At 53.4% G+C, this 5,000-nt stretch overlaps 1 non-coding gene across 1 annotated transcript in view; it reads right to left on the bottom strand.

The window, feature by feature from the left end:
- Window positions 1–1,455, bottom strand: part of LOC126314128 (small subunit ribosomal RNA) — a 1,893-nt gene extending 438 nt beyond the window's left edge. Inside the window, exon 1 of the ribosomal RNA XR_007555620.1 lies at window positions 1–1,455. This exon is cut by the window's left edge and continues 438 nt beyond it. This is a non-coding gene — a ribosomal RNA (small subunit ribosomal RNA).
- Window positions 1,456–5,000: the final 3,545 nt, after the last annotated feature.

The following is a 5,000-nucleotide window of genomic DNA, read 5'->3' on the forward strand; positions in this document are numbered from 1 at the left end:
GACAGCACGAAGGATGTCACGCGACTAGTTAGCAGGCTAGAGTCTCGTTCGTTATCGGAATTAACCAGACAAATCGCTCCACCAACTAAGAACGGCCATGCACCACCACCCACCGAATCAAGAAAGAGCTATCAATCTATCAATCCTTCCGGTGTCCGGGCCTGGTGAGGTTTCCCGTGTTGAGTCAAATTAAGCCGCAGGCTCCACTCCTGGTGGTGCCCTTCCGTCAATTCCTTTAAGTTTCAGCTTTGCAACCATACTTCCCCCGGAACCCAAAAGCTTTGGTTTCCCGGAGGCTGCCCGCCGAGTCATCGGAGGAACTGCGGCGGATCGCTGGCTGGCATCGTTTATGGTTAGAACTAGGGCGGTATCTGATCGCCTTCGAACCTCTAACTTTCGTTCTTGATTAATGAAAACATACTTGGCAAATGCTTTCGCTTCTGTTCGTCTTGCGACGATCCAAGAATTTCACCTCTAACGTCGCAATACGAATGCCCCCGCCTGTCCCTATTAATCATTACCTCGGGTTCCGAAAACCAACAAAATAGAACCGAGGTCCTATTCCATTATTCCATGCACACAGTATTCAGGCGGGCTTGCCTGCTTTAAGCACTCTAATTTGTTCAAAGTAAACGTGCCGGCCCACCGAGACACTCAACTAAGAGCACCCTGGTAGGATTTCAACGGGGTCCGCCTCGGGACGCGCAAGCACGCCTTCGGCTCGCCCCACCGGCAGGACGTCCCACGATACATGCCAGTTAAACACCGACGGGCGGTGAACCAACAGCGTGGGACACAAATCCAACTACGAGCTTTTTAACCGCAACAACTTTAATATACGCTATTGGAGCTGGAATTACCGCGGCTGCTGGCACCAGACTTGCCCTCCAATAGATACTCGTTAAAGGATTTAAAGTGTACTCATTCCGATTACGGGGCCTCGGATGAGTCCCGTATCGTTATTTTTCGTCACTACCTCCCCGTGCCGGGAGTGGGTAATTTGCGCGCCTGCTGCCTTCCTTGGATGTGGTAGCCGTTTCTCAGGCTCCCTCTCCGGAATCGAACCCTGATTCCCCGTTACCCGTTACAACCATGGTAGGCGCAGAACCTACCATCGACAGTTGATAAGGCAGACATTTGAAAGATGCGTCGCCGGTACGAGGACCGTGCGATCAGCCCAAAGTTATTCAGAGTCACCAAGGCAAACGGACCAGACGAGCCAATCCGATTGGTTTTGATCTAATAAAAGCGTCCCTTCCATCTCTGGTCGGGACTCTGTTTGCATGTATTAGCTCTAGAATTACCACAGTTATCCAAGTAACGTGGGTACGATCTAAGGAACCATAACTGATTTAATGAGCCATTCGCGGTTTCACCTTAATGCGGCTTGTACTGAGACATGCATGGCTTAATCTTTGAGACAAGCATATGACTACTGGCAGGATCAACCAGGGAGCTGCGTCAACGAGAGCTGAGCAGCCGGCCGCCCGGGAGTGTGTCCCGAGGGCCCGCGCGAACACGCAAGCGTCCGCTCAATTATTCTGCAAACAGGAGGAGGCTGAGCTCCCCTGCACGATACACCTCGAAACCCTCTCAGGTCCCGGCGGCGCGCAGCGCCGTCCTAAGTACTTGGTCGGGTTCGAGAGAGGCGCAATCGCCCGGAGATAGGCGAGTAGACGCTTTCAGTGCGAACACCCGTGCTCCCAACTGAGCTTGCCGCTGCCGACAGAGGCCCGGGAGCGTGCTGTCGTGGCATTGCCGGCGGGAAACAACACGCGCCACCTACGGTGACCGGCAGCTCCAACGCCAGCGCCACAGAAGGGCAAAGCCCCACTTGGGTGCAGAAGCGAACTCTCCCAGCACAGCGCACGCGCCAACACGTCCGCAGAGCTGCGATACAAACCACCTGCGAGAACCGCTGGGGGCGACCGAGCAGCAGACGGCGTCGCGACGCCGAGTGCCGGGCGGCGGCGCATCCTCAACGCACACAGTCCGCAATCGGACCAGCACACTGCAGATGTCCACCGCGCTTCGCACCGGGCTCGACAGAACCCACTTTGGCCGCCTGGCGCCGCGCGCAGGGTGCGCCGGCGCATAGCTGGGACGCCAGCCGGGCCCGTCGGCCGGCGCTCCTGCCACTGGGCGCCCCCCACCAGCCGGCTGTAGTGCGTGCGCTCACGCAGCGCGCGGCCAGCACGCCGGGCGGCCCCCCCCTCACCGGCCGGGGACTGTCCCGCCAAGCCACAGCCTCGTATCGCTTCATACCCACATGGCCAACTCAGGTTCGGGGGCATGGCGGGTACCGCCGAAACAACCGGTTCACAGATGTACCGATCGTCGCTATCACCGATGCACCTGCAGCGCGAACAACCGCTCAACAACTGATTTCCAGTTCATTTGCGGATCTTTGGCAGCAAACGTATACGTCAATCTACATTTGCGAAATCTACGATTCTGGCATGCCTGCATGTTATGTGTCACGACACGCTACATCAGCCCACATACACACTGCGGCATGTACACGAGAGAACACGTGGAAGATGGTCCGCGCACGTGTGCAATGTCCCTTGCGCGGTCGACTGTCAACCGGCCTCTGTAGCATGTCGCAGATGTGGAACGCGGTCCACCGTGCTATCATGTTGTGTGGGGCAATACGATTAAATAGGAAAACCCTCGTCGCTACATCAACAGACGGCTCACGCTGATTCCCGGCAGAGGGAGGAGGGGGGGGGGGGGGGGCCAACATGCAATACTTTCGTCCGTACCTACTTACCACATGTCTGTACGGCGTACAACAGTGCAATCTCGCTGTAATGGGGAGACGAGACAAGTAGCATCGTGCACAACATATGGCCCTTATGATTCGCCATTGTAGGGCGCAGCCGGTGTACGGTCAAGCATGTGCCACATTATGTCACTCAGTACGTAACGACGGATGATCAGTGTGGGTTACGCGTACATCAGCGGACAGTCCACACAGGCCGTACCACAACGTACACTGACTGCATCGACAACCGAATGCAACTGAACAGCTGCAAGGCTCATTTCACAAACAAACGCCTGACCGACCAGCTTGGAAGGGCAGGAGGGGAGGGCGATATTCGTTCTGTAGCGGTACACCCTTCCAGTGGTTAGCGGGACTGTGTAGAAAGTACGCAACACTCGAAAGACCTTTATGTGAGGGTACGCACCATGGCATCAAGAAATACACATGACACCAGAGGATCCAAGCAGTGAACTATGTTCAGAGGGTTGCTGTTAGGCAAAGCTACATTCCTGTGACGTTACATGTGACAGTTAAGGTGCAGTGTAAGTTAGGTTAAGGTGCAGTGTAAGTTAGGTTAAGGTGCAGTGTAAGTTAGGTTAAGGTGCAGTGTAAGTTAGGTTAAGGTGCAGTGTAAGTTAGGTTAAGGTGCAGTGTAAGTTAGGTTAAGGTGCAGTGTAAGTTAGGTTAAGGTGCAGTGTAAGTTAGGTTAAGGTGCAGTGTAAGTTAGGTTAAGGTGCAGTGTAAGTTAGGTTAAGGTGCAGTGTAACTTAGGTTAAGGTGCAGTGTAACTTAGGTTAAGGTGCAGTGTAACTTAGGTTAAGGTGCAGTGTAACTTAGGTTAAGGTGCAGTGTAACTTAGGTTAAGGTGCAGTGTAACTTAGGTTAAGGTGCAGTGTAACTTAGGTTAAGGTGCAGTGTAACTTAGGTTAAGGTGCAGTGTAACTTAGGTTAAGGTGCAGTGTAACTTAGGTTAAGGTGCAGTGTAACTTAGGTTAAGGTGCAGTGTAACTTAGGTTAAGGTGCAGTGTAACTTAGGTTAAGGTGCAGTGTAAGTTAGGTTAAGGTGCAGTGTAAGTTAGGTTAAGGTGCAGCGTAACTTAGGTTAAGGTGCAGCGTAACTTAGGTTAAGGTGCAGCGTAACTTAGGTTAAGGTGCAGCGTAACTTAGGTTAAGGTGCAGCGTAACTTAGGTTAAGGTGCAGCGTAACTTAGGTTAAGGTGCAGTACACTAGATCGCGTGTTCAGCGTAACTTAGGTTAAGGTGCAGCGTAACTTAGGTTAAGGTGCAGCGTAACTTAGGTTAAGGTGCAGCGTAACTTAGGTTAAGGTGCAGCGTGGGTTAGGTAGGGGCCAACGTGGGTTAGGTTAGGGGCCAACGTGGGTTAGGTTAGGGGCCAACGTGGGTTAGGTTAGGGGCCAACGTGGGTTAGGTTAGGGGCCAACGTGGGTTAGGTTAGGGGCCAACGTGGGTTAGGTTAGGGGCCAACGTGGGTTAGGTTAGGGGCCAACGTGGGTTAGGTTAGGGGCCAACGTGGGTTAGGTTAGGGGCCAACGTGGGTTAGGTTAGGGGCCAACGTGGGTTAGGTTAGGGGCCAACGTGGGTTAGGTTAGGGGCCAACGTGGGTTAGGTTAAGGGCCAACGTGGGTTAGGTTAAGGGCCAACGTGGGGTTAGGTTAAGGGCCAACGTGGGTTAGGTTAAGGGCCAACGTGGGTTAGGTTAAGGGCCAACGTGGGTTAGGTTAAGGGCCAACGTGGGTTAGGTTAAGGGCCAACGTGGGTTAGGTTAAGGGCCAACGTGGGTTAGGTTAAGGGCCAACGTGGGTTAGGTTAAGGGCCAACGTGGGTTAGGTTGCCAGAGATGTGTCAAATCAGGATGTACGTTTGGCTGGTGTCAGGTGGTGGGTTGGTTCGATGCCTTTATAAGGGGTGTGGCCAAAGGGTATTTTATTACTTGTACCTTTTGTGTTGTGGCGTGGCGTTGCGTCCTGTGTTGATACTGGGTGGACCACTGTGGGTGTTGCTGGCTGATTTGAGCTGCGTTGTTTGCGGGTGATGTGAGACATTCTGTCTTATTAGTGGACGTGACGTTCCTCTTGTCGTTGTTTGGATAGTGTCCTGTGGCAGCGAGGATAAAATGGATGTTGTTGAACGATAGTGCTTTGGTGCTTTCGCTTTGTTACACACAGAGTGGACTGTGAGATAGGGTGACTGGGTCGAGTGCGGTTCACACTGT

Source organism: Schistocerca gregaria, unplaced genomic scaffold (assembly GCF_023897955.1).
Source record: "Schistocerca gregaria isolate iqSchGreg1 unplaced genomic scaffold, iqSchGreg1.2 ptg000531l, whole genome shotgun sequence".
Lineage (NCBI taxonomy): Eukaryota > Metazoa > Arthropoda > Insecta > Orthoptera > Acrididae > Schistocerca > Schistocerca gregaria.